Consider the following 20,467-nt stretch of genomic DNA (forward strand, 5'->3'; position numbering starts at 1 on the left):
TCCGCCTCTGTGGGAAACCTGGGTGTGCTTGTGTTTTCAGGATAAAGATGTTTCAGCCTCTCCATTAATCCCTGTACTTACAATCTCTACATTAATGAATGCAGATGCATTTTCATGCCTAATTTTCTATTTCATTTGTGCAGGTCTGACCAAAGTAGGACGCTAGTGTGTGTGTGTGTGTGTGTGTTTGTTCGTTTTGTATGAGTAGTCCATGGTAGATGGGCCATGGTGTGCCGTGGTTGCTTGCTCTGCCCCAGAGCCTTCAAATGAGTGCACTCACACACTCCTGAAGCAGTTATTTGATTTGAAGGCTAGGGAAAGTCAATAGCTCAGGTATTTCAATTACACACACAGGGGCACATCACTGGCTGCAAAAGAACTAGATTGGCTACCACTCTTCCTATAAAATATGTAAAAACACACATAGACGACACACGCACACACTCACAGACACACAAACATACACACATTTAAATAGTTTTAAACTCAAACACATAAAAATACATTTGCACACTGCAAGCAGAGTGAAAGCCCATGCATAAACACATCTAAAAAGATGTATTCAGTCTTTTGTTGGATTACCTTTTACTGCAATTACAGCTACAGGTTTAGATACCATATGTATGTACTGTATGTATGTTTATATAACAGCTTTTCACATTGAGTGACTGCCATTTTCGCTTGATCTTTCCAGAAATAGCTCCAGCTTAGTCAGATTGGATGGAAAGCATCTGTGAACATCTCTTGTTTAGTCCTGTTCAGCTGCTGAGAACAGCAACCACCTCATTTTCACCTGACCCTTTCAAATTAAAATCAATTACAAAAACAACTTGAGGTTTCCAAAAGTCCGTGTGATCTGTTTGCAGTGATTAGTTCATAAGGAATCCTTCTGACTGGCCACCAGGAGCAGCGTGGCATCCTCACCGGTACACTGTGCTCTGCGTGTTTCTCAGCTTGGCAAAGTTCAGAATGGGTTTCGAAGCTGTGTGGGGTGCACGTGGTTTCCCATGTGAACAGGTGTTCTCCCAGTTTTGCCCTGTATTTAGCTGCATCTATCTTCCCATCAACTCTGACCTGTCTGACCCGATCCCTGCTGAAGAAAAGTCTCCCCACATAATGGTGGTGCCACTAACATTTTTCACAGTGGATGTGGGTTGGTTCAGAATGATGTACAGTATTAGTTTTCCATCACCACCACATGGGGTGTTTTGGAATTAGGCCAAAGATTTTAGTTTTTTTTCTGACCAAATTATCTTCTTCCACATCTTTGCTGTTTCCCTGTATGACTATAAACAGGACTTTTTATGTCTACTATCGCATAGAGGCCAGATTTCTGAACATCACATTGGACAGTTATCCATTTAACAAGTTCTCCCTCCTGAGGTCTATATCTCTACTGCTCCTCCAGAGTTACCATGGGCCTTGTTGCTGCTTATTTGATTAATGCTCTCCTTGCCCAGCCTGTCAGTTTAGACCACAAGTGCCAAACTCCAGTCCTCAAGGGACAGTGTCCTGTAACTTTTAGATGCATCTTTCTGTCAACACACCTGAATCACATAATTAGGCCATTAGCAGGACTCTGTAGAGCCTGAGTCCATAAGGAGGTAATTAAGTCCTTAGATTCAGATGTGTTGGCCGTGGGAGCCATGAAAAACTTACAGACACTGGCCCTCAAGGACTGGAGTTTGACACCCCTGGAACGGATGGCCATATCTATATTTGCAGTTATGCCACACTCTTTCCATTCTCAGATGAGGTATTGAACAGAGCTCTGTGAGATGTTAAAATCTTTGGATATCCTAACCCTGCTTTACACTGACCTTCTTGCTGTCTCCCTTGGTTTCCATGGTGCTGTTTGATCTCTAATGTTCTCTAACAAACCTCAGAGGCATTTATAGAGCAGCTGGATTTATAATGAGATTAATTTACACACAGTTATTTATTTAGTAGATGCCTTGTAAAGGCAGTTAGTTGTGCTATATTTGATTTAGGGGTAACAGATTAAAAGGGGCTGAAAAAATGCACGCTGTATTTTACAAGGCACATAACATATTACATGGCTAAAGATACCTTCTTACAGGTAAAACTGCAAACCAGTTTGTTGGGAAAATATGTTGCCAGTGTTGGTTTAAAAAATCAGCAGTTTTAAGATTTTTAGTGCAATTGTATTTTCCACCTCTTCAACCAATTGTTTGCCTTTCATTTAAAGACCTGGGATTGTATGTTGGAAACAGGTGATCTATCCTGTACTGAATGTTTTTTTTTTCCTCAAAGATTTAAAAGGTTGGACATTTTCCAAGAAGAAAAGAGACAAAAAACAAGACTGCAAAATAACATTTTTCCTTTTGCTAGGATGCTTTTCCTATACAAAATATCTGTCTGTTTATAACTGACACAACTTTAGTTCAGTTCAAAGATGAACAAAGGTTTCACCATTTTATGCATTTAAATGGGGTATTTGGTTAATTGCCGTGGTCAAAACAAATACCATCCATTTTCAATAACAATTTTCTTCCATAGTGGGTCGCAGGGGAGCTGGTACCTATCTCCAGCAGTCTATGGGTAAGAGGCGGGGTACATCTTGGACAGGTGGCCAGTCCATCGCAGGGCAACACAGAGACACACAGGACAAACAACCATGCACACACCCATTCACACATAAGGGCAATTTGAAGAGACCAATTAACCAAACAGTCATGTTTTTGGACTGTGGAAGGAAGCCAGGGTACCCGGAGAGAACCAACGCATGCAAACTCCATGCAGAAAGGCCCTCGGCGGAGAGTTAAACCCAGGACCTTCCTGCTGCAAGGCAACAGTGCTACCCACTGTGCCACCGCGCAGCCCCAAACTCAATACCTACTGTAAACTAAAACAATGCTGAAAGCATTGCCTAATTCTGATCCTATAGAAAAAATGATATAGGGTTAGGGTTTTTTTCACAAAATGTGGTATGCATTTACATTATGTAAGTGCCCTTTGATGTGATACCCCAAAAGAAAAGAATCAATTTGCAAAGCACCAGATGTTACACCCAGAAGACTACAAACGGTACCTTTTCAAGATTTAATTTTTTGTAAAAATGTTCCACTTTAAAATTATGCACTACTTTTAAAATGATTTGCTGTTGATCTATTACATGAAACGCTAATAAAATACAGTGAAGTTCATGGTGAAGCTCAACGGATATGAACACTGTAAATTCTGATTGGATAATAATAAATATAACCCTTTAGTCACAATATTGGCACCTTCAATAAGTTGTGGGGATATATGCATAGTATAGGTTTTTGCCTGTAAGTGTATAAGTGGAAATGAGATAAAAACAGGGATAAGAAGGTATAAGCCAGAGAGCCAATGGAGTCTGTTGCTGGGAGGGTTTTGGCAATGCATATTTCTGTCCTGCCTATAAAGGATGCTTTGAACTTGAACAAGGGGTGTTGCTATTGACTGCTGCTGCACAGCCTGATGGAGAGTGAAACCAGCCTGAAAGAGCGAGAAACAGAGGGAAAGAGGATGGAGGGATGATAAAAGAGAGCGCTGGAGTGGAGGTGAGGAGAGAAGGAACAGCTGGCCTTCGCTTCAATATATGAATTCAAAAGATGGTGGGAAGAAGATATAAACTAGCCACAGCCACAGGCATTCACCAACAGAATCATAGCAGAAAATGATATGAGCGCACCTCACACAGCGACACAAGTGCCCAGCAGCTTTCAGCTCTAATAAAGCTTTAAAACTACAACTGCCATTACCACATGCACACAGTTATTATCTCTGCGTCCTCTTCTTCTGTTTCCCTGTCCTCATGCCCCATCATCACATATTTTATCAAGCAAGCCTACTTATCTTTAATCAAACACATACACACTTAAGTGGCTTGAACATTTGTTCGATAGTCATCTAATTAACAGTGACCCTATTTAAGTACTTTTCGAGTCTTAATTAAAAACAGACATGTCTTCATTAAAATGTTTGACTAAATTTGTCCTAAAATAGCTTTGAAAGCAAAGAGACTTGCGCACAACAGCCACACACAAAAATGTCCAGGTGTTAAAACCTGGATAAACCAAAAAACGAATATGAAGACAAATGGTAACGATCAAATTAAGTGGAAGGGCGTTTTTATTTTACCCTGTGAATCAATTAGACCAGGTTCAATTTAAAGCTAATACCATAAACAGTCAGGCACAGATGCAAAAATGCAGCGACTGTTTCTCTATGGCCCATTTCTGCTATAAGTTTAGCTAAGGACCCACTGAGGGGCCAGTGCAGTCTGAATCTGCTACTCGTGTTTGTCCTCTGGTCCTTCTAAAATAAGGTGTAAAATGTACCCCTTTAAATTTTTAAATATACTGTTATGTTCAAAGGAAACATATAGAAAGAGGTTCACATCTCTTAATGTTATATAGGGAGTGCTTTTTTTTTTTTTTAAACCGGACATGTTTTTATAATAATGCTAGTTTTACTGACAGGAAGGAAAAACAAAGGTGCAACATTAAAAAAAGATAATTTCTTCCTTTCAAATTAATTTGTCTTCTATATTTCATTACCTGAACTGTAGAACAACTTCCCACAATCTTACCACAGGACAGGGAAACCTAATTAAAAAAATCAAATCAAATGAGTGTTTTAGCATTGAGGGGTTATAGGTTGCATAGCTTTGAATGGAAGCAGGGACATGGCGGATGCTGAGGTTCACCACGGTGTCCCTAGGCAGCTGTAAAGTGGTTCAGGAAGTCAGGGAGAGGAGCATGTTTATGCAGTCAGACATCTTTCTTCCTGTCTCTCGCTCCAAGTCAAAAGGAGGTAGGGAAAGGTGACGGTGGTGCTGAGCAGCAGAGAAAAGAGACAGAGACAAGCTGTATGAGGAGGGATGGGAGGGGTGAGGAACATCCAAATGAGGGGTGTTATTAATCCATTTATTTTCCTCCAATCTCTGAGTCTGTCCACTGCTATCTCCTGCACTCCAGTCATATCTTCTGATTTCAATCTCTTGCTCTTGCTTTCCCATAAATCTTCAATCTTGGCTCCTTACCTCTCCTCATTTTATCTCCATGCTTCCTATCTTTTCCCTTTACTTCCCATCTTTCCTGTTTGCTCCTATTAGCTTCCTTCCTATTCTTTTATTGTAACGCCTTCAGTTATTCCGTCCTGCTTGCCTTGGTCTTCCCTGCTAAGTCAATATCTACTGCTTCCCCCTTCCTTATTCCTTGTCTTCCTCTTCCAGCTCCATCGTGCCATCCGGGTGCCACCTGAGCTGTACTGTGAGTTGCAGGCACAAGGCCATCATCATGCTGAGGCTGTTTCTCACTATCTCACACTCCAAAAACTAAATTCTGTCATACACAGACACAGACACACATACCCACTGGCATCTTCCTACAATCAAGCATCTCTAGCTCACCTCCCCTGATTTCACAATTTACCTGCAACACATAACACGGGGGCAAATGCAAAACAATGTGAAAATCTGAATCGAACATTAAGGAAATGGTTATGATATTTATAAATCTGTGCCCTATTGAGTGGTTATAGATAGTCAGTATCTCTCCTACATTAGAGAACCATCTGAACATGTTCATTTTGTGTCAATATAGACCAGTTGCCAGACAATGACTGGCTAGTCCAAGTAGACTAGGGGTTGACCCTGTTTGCTGTTCACAGAGAGAAAAGGTTACCTCAATGGAGTGCACAGCACTTTCCTGCACCCTACTTCTGAGGTTATTTTCTGGACTTTGATTGGTTATTAGGAATAATCAAACTGAGCTCACGTTGGGTAGAGCACAACTAAACCTGCTAAATCTGTCTTCAGCAAGAAAGAATCATTGCTTCCATAAGTAATGTGCAACTGGTAACTTTGATAATAATAATAATAACCTGTTCACTGATATTATTACTTAACTTCATAACAAAAGCATTACATTTTCAGTTATGCCACCTTCAATAACTCTAAAACTATTTCTATTTGTAAAATGTGGTTTGTCTGACAGATGTCAAATGTAAAATTATGCCAAAGTAGTTTATTTTAAATTTATAAAATGGTTGTCAGGATCTCATGAATTGATTAACTAATAGAGGAAATAATGCACTCGGACGCAATAACATCCATGTCATATCAACATGAAGTGGTTTTATTCTAAAGAACCGTTAATGTCTTTTACGCTATTAACACCTATTTATCCGAATGCTCAGATTGTTCACTCCTTTACAGTGTAGTATATATATGGAGGAGATCAGCCTGTGGTTCTGCTGAGGTGTAATGGAAGTCCAGGTTGCTTTGATAGGAGCCTTCATGTCACCAGGTGCCAAGTCCTTCTGGAAAATTAAATCAGCATTTCCACAAAGCTTGTCAGCAAAAGGAAGTATGAAGTCCTCTAAAATTTCCTGGTAGATGGATGTGTTAACTGTGGACTTCAGAAAACCCTGTGGACCAACACCAGCAGATGACACAGCACCCCAAATCATCACTGACTGTGAAAACTTCACACTGGACTTCAAGCAACCTTGCTTCTGTCCCTCTCCATTCTTCCTCCAGACTCTGGGACCTTGATTTCAAAATGAATTACAAATTTTACTTTGGACTACTAAGCAACAGTCCAATTCTATTTCTCCTTAGCCCAGGTAAGACACTTGAAGCCCATGTGCAGGATTTGTCTGTGTGTTGTTCCTCTTGATGCAGTGACTCCAGCTTTATTCCCCTGCTTGTGAAGCTCCCCCAAATTCTTTAATAGATTTTGCTTTACAATTCTCTCTGGATTATCCAATAATTTTCTGAGACACTGAATTTTTGTATCCATTATCTGTAATACATAATTATCAAGAAATAAAAGCTAGAAATATTTCACTTTGTGTGAAATATTTCTATATAATCTATAAATTTCACTTTTTGAAATGAGAGCCAAACAATGTTTAGATTAGAGGTCAACAAAAAGCATAGAATTAGAGCTATGGGATTCTGTGATCTTTTCAGGGCAAAGCTGAAAGGGTTCACTCTCAGCCGTTGTTCGAGGTGACACTTTTCCACCTCCAGTACAAACCTTTCAAAAGCAAAAACAGCCTTCCCTGTATATCCTTCCTCTTTCATCTCCTGTGCTCTCGCTCTCTCTCAGTGCCCTGCTTTCACAGCCGGATAATTTTCAGCATTTACCAGGTGGTCTAATTCACAGAGACATGTCGAACCCAAATTCACTTTGAACCGTTATTCCTACTCTCCAACACTGCTAGAAGCAGGAGGTCAAGAGGTCAAAAAAGAGGAAGTTCCACAACAAATATAACGAATGTTCCGAATCAATAAAATGATGACAGAAGATTACTTGGAAGCATGCTCTAAAACGAAATCTGAGGATAGTTGGTTTGTTCATTTCTCATCTTTGACTCACACGGACCACCCCCTCTGCATATGCAACATGATCTCTCCCCATAAAGCTCCTCCAGCGAGACCCGTGAACATTCAGTGTGGTTTAAAATTTAAATTCAAATCTGCTTTATAGGCGTGACAGTGGAAGGGGGATGTTTTTTGCAACACAACATGTTGGGAGGAAGACTAAGACAATAAGCCAATCTACAGTATATGCTGCTCATTTTCCAGTCTTCCCTCCCTGTCTAACTAACCTTGTTTTGGTTTTGGAAAGCTGTGCAGAAATACATAAAACCATAAAACCCTACTGTCCTCTGCATGCCCAGCTTCCTTCTTTTTCCTTCTTTCTTCTTAAGAGATGCTAACATGGAGGGATAATATTGCTATCAGGCAGAGTTAAGCTCCTGTGTATGCACAGACATATGTATTAGTGACTGTTGTGCCCACTGGAAGACATTGGAGCCAGTGAAGCCTAAAAAAGACAAGAGAACAGAAAACCAAAGTTGTGTGTTCAGGTATGGAGCAATGTGGAAAGTTGTGCAGCCTTAGGACAAATGGAGGGAAGCTTGCTGGTATACTTATGAATACTTTAGACTCAGTGGCTTCTTTTTCAGTCCTGGGAATCATTATGTGCTACACTTTTTTTCTCGTACCTGGAGTTTTGGGGAAAGACAATTTTGAAAGTTTGCTTCAGTGGTACAAACTAAAATCTCTGTTTTGATGCAGATTTTTGCCAAGCATTTTTTGTGATAGCATAATTACTGTTAACGGATGTACACGATCCCAAATGTAACACAAACCACATATTCACAGAAAATAACTCATGCATGTAATTGAGCCTTGCTATCTGCCATTGGCCATCACAATTCAGTCTGCCAAAGTAAATCAGAGCCTTATCGAGTTCCTGCTAATGTACACTTTAACTGCTCATGTTGCCCATTAATAAAAAAGGTCCAAATTATACGAGAGATGAAAGTCTTACCCTCCTGATTAAGAATTTATTCAGATTTGATTAGGGCTCAAAATATTCTGGCTTTTAATCAGGCATTAGCATGTTTACAGAGTTCCTCGATATGTTTCATGTCAAAATTACATCCTGTTTCAGATTCTTCTTATTTAGGTATTTTTTTTAAATATATGTGCAAAGGTTTCCTATGAATGTCATGGATTGACTTAAGAACCAGTGGATAGACAGTGTTACTGATTGGCATGGATGGATGGAAACAATGTGGGGATGAATGATACAAAATCAAGAATCATCTATTTAAAGCTGCATCCACAACGCTGGATTGTGAAATTATCAACCTTCTTAAACCAAATCCTTCGTTGTTAAAGACTGGGGAGCAAAAAATTATTTAGTGTAAAGAGCATGTGCTGTTCTAGCACTTTTACACTAAAGATAACATACAGCAATTATCAGAAATGTCTGAAATTTCCTTTAAAACTCATGCAGCGGCTGCTGCTGCGAACAATGGCTACACTCATGGCTGAGCAAAAAATAATAGAAAAATATCTTTGAAGCTTAAAATAATAAAATTAAGATTTTCACATATTAATTATTATTCTGTACATGTAAAGGTGTTATATCTTCATTTATGCGTGGAGTAGCAAACACTTGTGGCCTGGCTTCCCGTCTCTCAGCATGCTGCTGAGAAAGGCGTCCTCTGAGTCTGCTAAAGATTTTTAGCCACAACAATAACTAAATGGCACATAAAGGACCATTAGATTCATCAAACCATTAAACCTGCAACAGGCAACCTTCAGCTTGGCAATTACAAATATTTGATTCACTCTCCCAGCCCATACACACACACCCACACTCCTGCATGCAGGCATACACACTCTTCATGTGCTCCTTCTCTCTCTTTCATCGTTTCCCTCTGCTTCTATTTCATCCTGTGCTTTGCATGTGTGCATCCTCTGTCATGTGCATCCGACCTAACACCAATCCACTCTTTTTTCTGTGCCCCCTCTCCTCCAGGCTCATTTCTCTCTCTCTCTCTCTCTCTTTCTCTCTCACAGACACGCTCTCTCTTTCTCTGCAGCCGCCGTCACCTTACTACTGTGGCCGGCGATCAATGTCAGGATCAATTAACAGATTTCAAGCCACTAGACGCGGCATTTGTAGAAAGCTGCGTGAAATTAAAAGAAGCCTTTCTGCAGTAATGAGGAGAATATGGAAACAGGCCTAGTGCTTTGCTGTCATGTACGTGGAAACAGCACAGAGGCAGACCTGTTTCCACTTAAGATGTAGGCTCAAGGAAAAGGTAGCAGCTGTGGAAATAAGAGACTTTGGGTAAAAAAAAAAAAAGAGGGATTGGATGGAATCTGGAGAGTAAGAACCCTCAACAAAAAGCTTGAAATTTATTTAGTTTTATATGCATTTTGCTGTTAGTTAAAATTATGCATGACTGGAAAATTTCAAGAGATGTTGCAGAGGAGCAAAAAAAAAAAAAAAAAATCCTCTCCAAATTCTTCTATTTCTGATATTACTCAGCCAACTACTTCAATGAGGACAGGCGATAAAGCATATGTGAGAGGGAAACTGGCAAATTTCTGGAGCATTTACAATGAGCATTAATAATCCTGATCTTTCTTTCTTTCCATTAGATATGTCAATGTCCACACATTATTAATGCCAGGACAGTTTTTTCTGGTAAATCTGCAGCCTCATCAGTAATCCTCAACACACCACAAAACTAAAAACTGCAGTTTAAACAACCAACCTTTTGCATAACATTCAACAGAGACAGTCCACAACCTATTCTCCCAACATTTTCCATAAATTCACTGGTGTTCAGGTTTGAAAATCAGTCCAAATGCTCCAGAAAGTTTTCACAGGGTGGCCACATGGGAGATATTGATTATCTGAGGCCCTGAGAAATCAGCTGGTAACAAGGATCAGTTGATTTCTACATTTATAGCCAGTGAGTGCACAAAATTAAGCACTACCAGGTCCAGCTACTCTGTACCAGGTACAGAGACATAATGGCTGCTCATTTACAGTGGTACACCCAGGAGATGATCTTCTCACTCTTTAGCCATTACTTAATTTTGCAATTTAGTATTAATTGCCCCCTACGTTTCTGGGTTTGAGAAAGAGCCATCTGCCACAGGAAATCACTTCACAAAGCACCCTCTGGATGTGTTGTTGAATTGCCAAAGGCGTGAGGTGGCCAACCTCAGCAGATACCAGAAAGGCTCAACATCTTACAGCAAAGTTGCTCCTTTTTATTGTTCTGAGCTTTCAACCTCAGTCTGGTAAGGATCTGTCTAAGTAAAAGACCCAGAGGCAACTGTCCAGTTAGTAAAGCCAACCACAATAATCATGCAAAAAATGCTAAACACTATAAGATGCTAGAGTGTCAACTCAATTATTTTGTTGCTATTTTGTTTGCCCCCCCACCCCCCCACCCCCACCCCCACACACACACACACACAGTCAGTAATGTGCCAAACAAAGTTTAAAATTTCAATTCCAAATCAACTTGTCTTTGTTTTAAATCAGTAAAAACCAACTGGACTCTCTCACACACAGTGCCTCTGTTTCTAATAAGACTCATAAAAAATATTACTGCACTAAGGTCAGAAAGAATATGTTGAATGTTGGTAAATATGGTTTTTCAAGGGTTAGGTAAATGGCTAAAATCAGTAATGCCATTCCATAACGTTTTTAATAAAAGAGATGGATAATTGGGTACAAATTCCATATAGATGCGAAACCACAAAAAAAATAATAAAAGGTCATGACATAATTCAAAAGTTTTATTATTATGCTGTTTTCATACATTGGCTGATGGAAGTTAGGTTCCACTTTCTAGTCACTCAAAGAATTTTTTAGTACTATAAATTTTAAACCCACAACAACAAAACTTCTAACCGATTTAGGTGTATGTAAGTCTTTTGCTCTGACATTGATTTAACAAGTGAAATACTATGAGTAACACTATAACTGAATAATTAAACAATCCACAGCCAGATCTGACTTATCTTTAGTTTGATGCAATTTAGTACACAACTAGAAAAACACATTCAGTATCAGTTTGATCTACAGCTTGAACTTGCACAGTGAATTAGTTTAAACATCTTTTATAATGGTGTACTTTTATCCCTTAGCCCATTAAGGCATTAAAGTCTTTCTAAAAGAGGGTTTGATCCTCTAAACAGATATCAGGTAAAATATTCCATACTAGCACCTCTGTGAAGCCGCTGAACCCCCCCCCCCCCAATTATTAACCCCTTGGCTGTGATTTCACAAGCATAAACATCTCTGATGTATGGTCTTTGACATTCACACAAGCTGGTTAGGATTTCACACCGCGCTCCCATCCCCCTCTTCATCTCATCTCATCCTTCTCCGCTCACCGACTGACAGTTGGTTGCAGCAGCAGCCACTGAATACACACAGCGGAGGTGTGACCTGCTCTTCCTATCCCTTGCTGAGCTTCCGTGTGCATGCAAACGCGTAAAGGTGCACATGTACGAATTTTGTGCTTATGAAATATGCAAATACTGACGACTGAAGTGCAGAACATTCCAGATGCAGCAATGTATTTCTGTCCAGTTACACACACACACACATACACACACACACATTTAAACACACACCAGTTGTTGCACTGAAGCCTGTTTTTGGCAGACATATCCATTTTTCTCCTTGCTTCCCTGCATGCTGTGCCACAGATTGGAACTTGAATTCTGCATCTGGAGTTTTTGCATGTGACACTCTCCATCTCTGTCTAAAACACACAAAATAAAAAAAAACAAAAATATGATGTGCTTTCGTATTTAGCACACTAAATAAATTCTTTGCCTCTAAAAGCGTTGCACAACTAGAGACTGAATTTTTGTGCAATTCTTTTTTGTAAAACCATTCAAAATGAGTCAGACTGGATGTAGACATTCTGTGAAGATCAGTATTAAAGCTAGGTTTATACTTGACCCAATGAACAGGTGCGAGGGTCCTGCGTGCTGTTGCGACACATGGTTGTGCACCTCTGAATTTATGTAACTCTCCATTCAGAATGAAGTAGAAGGTCGAACATTTCACACACAAATAAATCACTTCTTCATGAACTGAAGGAAGAGAATAACAACAGAAAATCAATAAACAAAAAAAAGGTTAGAGAAATGCGAGATACAAAGTTAGATTGTATGCCTTAACAGTGTTTAAAGTTTTTATAGCTTTTTTATTGTTAAGAGTCTGAAATTGTATCTAGGTACAGTTTTATATCCTTTACAAGGATGTCAAAAAGTATTGTTCTTTTCATTGTTTTACTCTTATGAATCTGAAACTTTACAAGAAACAGTTTCACGTTTCTAGGAAATGTTTTTGATAGTGCACACACCCATTTTAAGCGATTTTTTCTCTCTTTTACTACATTTCCATTTGTTTTCAAACATACTGCCTCACTGTGTTTTCGGAGAATACTGGAGCGACGTCAGCTTCAAGTATAAACGCCTACAGCACCTGTCAAGGCGTCATCAGCGGAGTCCTGCGTGATACCCAGAAGCGCGACTATAAGTGAGTCTGAGACTGAGGTGAGACTGCTGCTAACAGATTTATTTTGCAGCGTTTCCCTAAATTAAAATCCACCCATTATCTCATCAACTCTGACCTGTTGAAGAAAAGCATCCCCTCAGCCTGATGTTGCCACCACCATTTTTAACCAAGGGGATGTTGTGTTTAAGGTGAATTGCAGCTTTTGCAACAGTTTTTGCCAGGTCTCCATAAAGGCCAGATTTGTGCACTGCTAGGTGTAGTCCTGTCAACAGAATATCAGAACTAAACAATGGATATCTGCAGCTCTTACCCTGTTACCCTGGGTTTCTTCTTTGATTAATGTTCTTTTTCTGTTGAAGTTGACAACCATGTCTTCGTTGGTTTGGTCAATCACACAGTGTTCATCTTATCTGACCAGAACACCTTCTTCAACATGCTTGCTGTGTTCCCTGCATGGCTTGTGACAAACTGTAAATGAAAACTCTTTTTGGTTGTCTGTCAGCAATTTCTTGCAACTCTTCCATAAAGATCAGATTTGTGGAGTGGATGAGTAATAGTTGCCATGTCAACAGATTGTTCCCACCTGAGCTGCGTATTTCTGCAACTCCTGCAGAGTTATCATAGGCCTCTTGGCTATTTCTTTGATATTCCTCTAACAAACCTCTCAGGCCTTCAAAGATTAAATGGATTTGTACTGAGATAAAGTTAAAAATAGGCTGACTCAGTTTAGTAATCAGTTGAAGCAAATGTGAAGTCAATTATTTGCACTGGAATTTATTCAGGTGTATCACAGCAAACGGCTAAATAAACATTTGGACCACACGCCTTTTATCTCTATATTGACACTTATCTATGGTTCTGTATGATCTTACTATCAGAAAGTAAAAGATTATGAAGGACGATACCAAAAAATAATGTTTTCCATGTATTTTTCTCATCAGCTAAACTACAAAAGTTTTTATTTCTTTTCCGCCATATTTCTCTTGCTAATTAGTCTTAGTCCTCTTTGTCTGCTTCATCATGTTCCTCATTTTGCTCCTTTTCCATCAGAGAACCTGAATTTATAATCAAAGTGTATTAATTTTAAAAAAGATGCTTAAAATAGCTGCCAGAGCATCATATCATGCTTGTGCTTGAAAGAAACTTTCAAAAAGGAAGGACTAAATGAGAAAACTTGAAATAACAAAAACATTCAATGGAGATGCCAGGTGTGCGACTAAAAGCCAGGTGAGAAATGTGTGAACCAGAGCAGCACCTGCAGCATGAATTAAAGTGAAAGAGACTACATTCACCAGACAAATCCCACAACAGGAAGAGGAGGTGCTGTGAGGGGGCATGCTTTGCATCACAGTGAATTTGGGAGGCAACTTAGCTCACCTCGCAGAGAACTTTCCGGGTATGAACTCTAAAAGCAGTCATAATGCATTGCACCATAACCGTAGCAGGGTATGCTGCCTAGCTGTAGTTACCGAGCCGGCAAGCTGGGCTTCAGTCCAGTAAATAGGGCGACAGAGCAACAATAATATGCTTCCATGCATGCACATATAAACAGGCAGCAGGCATTTGATTAAACTCATAATTGAAAGGAGCATAGAGAAACTTGAGCTGCTTGCTGTCTCAGCACATTTTATGTTTTATTAAGCATAACCCATCCCTGTATAGCATTAGGGTCATTACCCAAGTTAATTATTTGCTAAGTAGGAAATTATTCCATGACACATGCTGTTCTGTAATAAATGTCTGCCAACTACAAAAAATGCACAAAAACTGTCTAAATTTCCCTGAAATGACTTTAAATAAGTACAAAACATGAACTGCTAAAAGTCAAAGTCAATCCAAAAAATCCAATAAAACAAATCGTTTAAGATACTGGTGCAAATGTATTCCATTTAGTTCCTTTCACCTGTATTTGTTAACTATAAACAGATTCCCAGCGCTTTAATATGTGTTTCATAAAACAAATTTGAAAGTTTCTAAAAGGGCAAAACAACGTTTCATAAATTGCAGTTTCACTGACCAAACGTGCACATCTATTTCTAGACTTATAATGATGAAACTCACCAGCTGAGATATGGTGAAAACACAACACAGCCTGACTGACAAATCTAGAAGAAGATGGAACAAGATTAAAGTCTATGTTTTTTTGTCGTTCAATAAGTATTGATTCCACTTTAAAGTTATACACTACTTCTGTGGGTCTACAATATAAAATCGACCCAAAATAAATGTAAGTTTGGGGATGTAATGTGACGAAGTGTGAAAAAGTTAAAGTGGTTGCAATACTTTTCCAAACCACTGTTTAATCCAAATAATCTGAAACATTCCACATTGAGCACAGCTCTGTCCCCACCTCTTTCTTCTCAGAGATATTAAATACCCACCTGACCAGGATTCTCATTAGTTTAAAGAGGCAGGTTCTCTATCCCTGACATTTCATTTCCATCAGGCCCTACTTACAGAGACACATGTGCAGCATAAAGCGTGACTTAGTGTTTGCTGTTTTTGTCTGTCCTGTGCAGTAAACAGCACAGGACAGACACCTCCTCAGTCAGGAAGCAGGTTTTAAAGTGGTGAAATGGGAGGATGGACAGGGGGGAGGCACCAAAAACTGATGATGGGTGACACAGTAGCACAAGAGAAACCAGAGAGTCAAAGCAGGAAAAACGCAGTTTTTTCTCTCTCTCATTTTGTTCTCAGAGCTTTGTTTTCATCCATTCTTGTCCCAAACACACATTACTCTTCTCCTCTCAGCCGCTATCTTCCTTGCAAGTTCTTATCTGCAGCACGCACATCCCAGACACACCCTATTCTTGTTTTCCCACGCTCAATCTTCTTTTGCCCATGTCCCTGACTGTCCTCTTCCTAAGGCACGAAAATTTCCATTCCCTTCTTTATCGGGACCCATCGGTCCATCCTCTCATACGTTACGCCCTTCTGATTGGATTACTATTATTCTCACAAATGGATTTTTTTGTCTTGACACTGCAGCGTTTTGAATGAATATTTAAAGAGGAATTTCTAAAGTCATCACCCTCCAAATGAACTATTATGCAGGATCCAGCTGGAATTTAGGAAGCAGTCTAAGTGTGTTTTCATATATATATTTATATAGTTTTTAATTTGGCTGGTCTCCACTTTGTACACTCCTTCTTTCTCTCATGGTTTTTCTCTTTGTCCCTTGCCTCCCATTGTCCTACTTTTGAACCGAGTTATTTTATCTATCTCTCTGTCCAACTGCTGGAGAACCTCACTCCCCTCATTTCTGTCTCCCTGCCATTCGTCCTCTCGCCCTCCCACCCATCTTCCGTCTACTTTTCTCCCTTAGTCCCACTATCTGTCACTCGTCCGGCTGCTCTATTCTTTCTCCCTTCTCAATCATTCTCCCCGCAATGTTAATTCAAATTGCCTGGTTAGGGAAGATGGTACTGTTCCAATAATGCCGAAAGCACTTTAGAGAACATAATCAATCTTGCTCTCTTTCCCTCTATTCCTCCACTTGTTCTTTTCTCCCTATTTTCACACCCCATTTTATATCCCCTCCATATGTGCAGCAGGAATCATCCTCCTTCAGTTCTCGGTTGTAGTCATCCTTTTTTTACTTGCTCTCTATCGGGGCTTTATCTGCTACTTTGAGATGTATCCAAAACATTTACATTGTTTTAGAGATCTGTTCATCTTGAAGGGTAATTAATGAGTTAAGGTAGCTTTAACATACAGGGAAATGGGGATGCACAAGAATGAGGGTGTCACGTTCCTGCCACGGGTGCTTCATGCTTTCCCCCAATCTGCAGTAAAACTGCAATATCCTGTGACAACTGCAAGCTTTCCAGGCTTTAGGGTATTCAAAAGAACAAGTGTGTGTTATTTTTTATATTGCCTTCAGAATTGGGCCAAGTTTTGATGGGGCTTAAGCAGAACCAGATTTGGTGGGGGCCTTTCGGTTAAGCCCATCGCCGGCCAGCCACCAAAACAACACGAATAATTCGTTTGCTCTGTCAGTGGTTTATAATTTGGGCATTGTGAATGAAACACAACTTGTTTTGTACAGTGCTGTAAAAAGAGTCCTTAGAGATTTCTTCTGTCATTGCTTTTTTAATGTTTCAGATCATTAAAAAAACTAAATGTAACACCAGATAAGGATTACCAGAGTAAAAACAAAATTAAGCTTTCACATCGTGATTTTATTTATAAAATTCCACTATCCACACCAATGCTTAATTACTGCATGGAATCACCTAAATAGAACCAGTGAATGGCCCAATAATGCACCATAAACTATATAGGGCAAACAAAACGTTTTTCACAGCGCGGTAGGTAACTAAAGTGCCATAAATACCCTAACACTGACTGTACAAGAGAATGTCTATGAGTCAGAATGGAGGCCTAAGTTTGATTGATTGTTCTTTTTCTTGAGGTTTATTTGAAATAGCTATAGTGTGCATAAAATATGAGCTAAGCAGCAGAAATAACTAAACTTCTGACATTGAATTATAAATGTTAATATGAATTTATATATTTTATATGTTTACAATTTGTGCATTGGACAAGTTTTTAAAAAATATAAATAAAGAACATTTAAAATAATTATAATAACTATAATAATTATAAAACCCTTTAACTGGGGCACAAATGAATCTTAAAAAGTATGCTTCTTGACAAACAATAAAATGATATATAATAAGTGTACAATTAAACTCTTGAAGGTCCCTGCTGGTTAAAAGGCAATAAACGGTGGCTTAGTTTGGGTAAGCCTGGGACTGGCTCTGATTACCTTTAGTGTTTGAGAGCAAGTTACATTTTGGTGAAAAGAACTTTAGTTAAAATGGATGTTTAACCAGAAAACAAGTGATTCAACAACGATGGTTTCCGAAGATGAGGTGAGGTGTCCAGCGTGGGCCACAAAACAAGTGGGAGGTGTTAATCCAATTTCCAGGAAGTACATTTAGTTCAAAAATGATTGTTGATAGCATATTCTCACTACAATTGTTACAAGAGATGAAAACAGAAGTCATAATTGGGCAGAAAATTACATAATAGTTCCTGAGGCAGTTTGTGCTATAATTAGATTTGTAATTATGGTCTCAAGTGCGGTCAGAATCCGATATATTTTGATGATTTGTTCAACATTTTCTGTTTTCCTAGTACCTTTAAGATGCTTAGGGATTTTGATGCATGCAAATTTATTATTAAAGGTTCAATACAAAATAGTTCGAGGTCGACCAGTGGGTGCTAAGCCCCTGAGCAACCCATGAATGTAGTCATACAGTCTGGATTGCAAGGAGGTTTGCAGTGTTTGGAGTAGTTGTAGTGAGCAGCACTCCAATATAATCAATGCTGTTTCTGCAACGTCAGCATCCTTTATATCTAAAAGATGCTGAGTGAAGCACAACCCAATCAATGCCATTTTGTTTGTATTTGGGTTTTGTTTGCTGTTTTTCTTTATCAATTTTCTGATCAAAAAATGGGTCAAATTGACTGATGTTTAACATTAAGGCTACCAAAGAGGGTTAAAACGAATAACCCATAACATGAATTTCTAAACAAAGAAAGAAAACCTTATGATGTCTCATATGACTTTTATTAACAAACAATAGAACACATAGTAAATGCATTTATTATTAATATATTATTCTGAATTGACTTTATGAACAACTCTTGCAAAACTTAACAGGAAAAGATTGTATCATCTTAACATGCTTGTATTTCAGTAACAGGTTTCATGAAGTCTGATGAGGTTGAAGAATAATAAGTCTTTTCTCAAACACAGAATATTTTGTAAGAACTACACAACTTGCATCCTAACAACATAAACCAGGCTTTTGGGTTGATGTTTTTCGAGCATAGGTAAGGTTACATTGTTGGCTGGCCGAATGGTTGACTGGCACTGGTTGTCACATGTATTTATCACCCATTTTTCAGAGTTCTTTAAGGTTAACCTCCTCCTGTTTGACAAAAGACTTCAAATATTTATTTTGACCGCAGGAACTTTGTTTAAGTTCTTCCTCTTATTTTCCTTTTAAACATGAGCATAGTGTTCAGTTTAGCATGTATGTGTGCAATTTATCTAAATACCTTTGGTCATTTAGTGTGTTTCTTTCCATGTTCTCTCATATAAATGCCACTCCATTTCCCATTCATGACTCCTTCATTTATATCCTTCATTTATATGCCTGTACCTTCACCCTTTTTTTTCCTTCACACCTACAGAATGCTTTTTTTTACCTCGAAAAAAATATATTCCATTCTTACTTGTCGTCTTTTTCCCTTGTCAGCCCGTCCCCTTGCTCTTTGATATACACGCACACCTGTCTTCAAGTGTCAGCTGCTCCCCCGTCAGGTTTACGGGGAGTCAGGTAAAGACGAGAGGCAGAGACGGAAAAAAGAAAGCTGTATGAAGAACAGGAGCAGGGTGGGAGAGTGCTGAGAGAGAAGGAGCGAAATACTTTTAATTCACAGAGACAGCCAGCGTTTCCACAGCAACGTGGTTGCCATCGTTACAGTCCTGCTAAGGATGCCATTAGTTGGGAACAAAAAGAGAACGGCACTCACCGCTTGTATGGAGCATACAGCGCCAGAACACAGTATTACACACAACTATCTTCTCCTTGCGTTTATACATCCTACTACACTGACTCTCACAAGCACTCAAGAGATGCAGACATACACACATGCTGCCATCCACACATCATTCTGCCACCCCCCCCCCCCATCTATTTCGCCTCGCAACTCAGTACACGTACTGCTGCTGCCACTTCCCCGCTGCCCACACAGGAGCTCAAACAAATGCAGACATATACTAATCTACCTCTCACCTGCAATCAGTCCTGCTGGGCCTGCTATATAATAAAAGCATCACATCATTCCTCATTTTAAGCTGTGCAGCCATGGCTCATCAAGACTTTCCCGGGGACAGATTCGGTATGCTGCACTTTGGATTTCCTGGAAACAACCTAAAGGCTTGTTTGACACCCATTTATCCTTCATCTGGTTCTCTAAATACAAGAAACACAAGTCAAGGGGCATGCCAAGCAGCCTGAAAAAGGTGAAGAGAGAAGAACAAAGACGGCAAAAAAAATGTTTTCTGTTATTATTCTGAAGAAACGTTGATAGTTTATCCCATATAGGGCATCCGGCCCCCTTTGCATCTCGATTCAGCAACGCATCACAGAGCCTTAATGCGCTGAGATAAACTGATAGAGAGGTGGAGGCCATTAAAGCAGAGTTTTATTAACTTATGGAAACATTTAACTTTCAGTTATAACCGCAACCAAGCTGCTAAGGTAGGGAAATTCAGCTATATTTGTCTTTAAAATGCTACTTCAAAGAGGTTTAAGAAGTATTCATACATCTTAAATATTTTCACATTTATTGCATTAAAGCCAAAACTTCATTGCATTTGAGGGGATTTTTTTGGGAAATGGCAGGAAACCCAAATAAAAATCTGAAAATTGTGATGTACATTGTGCTTTGGAAGATGTTTAAGCTCGAAATAGTGTTTTGTAACCTAACCTTGCTTTAAACATACCCCCGACCTGTGTGCTGTGTTCCCTGGTCCTTATAATGTTATTTGATTACTAATATTCTTCAGTAAACCTCTGAGTCCTTCTCAG

The 20,467-nt window shown here is 39.2% G+C and overlaps 1 protein-coding gene across 2 annotated transcripts in view; it reads right to left on the reverse strand.

Annotated features, from left to right (window-relative positions):
- The window catches only part of LOC124863843 (glutamate receptor ionotropic, NMDA 2B-like), a 243,124-nt gene that overhangs the window by 100,820 nt on the left and 121,837 nt on the right, over positions 1-20,467 (reverse strand). Inside the window, exon 1 of one of the 2 annotated variants that reach the window (XM_047358360.1) lies at positions 19,107-19,461. The exons of the other annotated variant lie outside the window; for it this stretch is intronic. The gene's annotated coding sequence lies outside the window, so the exon portion shown is untranslated. Of the gene's footprint in view, positions 1-19,106; positions 19,462-20,467 lie in introns of those variants that run through there. 2 annotated transcript variants of the gene reach the window in all.

Source organism: Girardinichthys multiradiatus, chromosome Y, assembly GCF_021462225.1.
Source record: "Girardinichthys multiradiatus isolate DD_20200921_A chromosome Y, DD_fGirMul_XY1, whole genome shotgun sequence".
NCBI lineage: Eukaryota > Metazoa > Chordata > Actinopteri > Cyprinodontiformes > Goodeidae > Girardinichthys > Girardinichthys multiradiatus.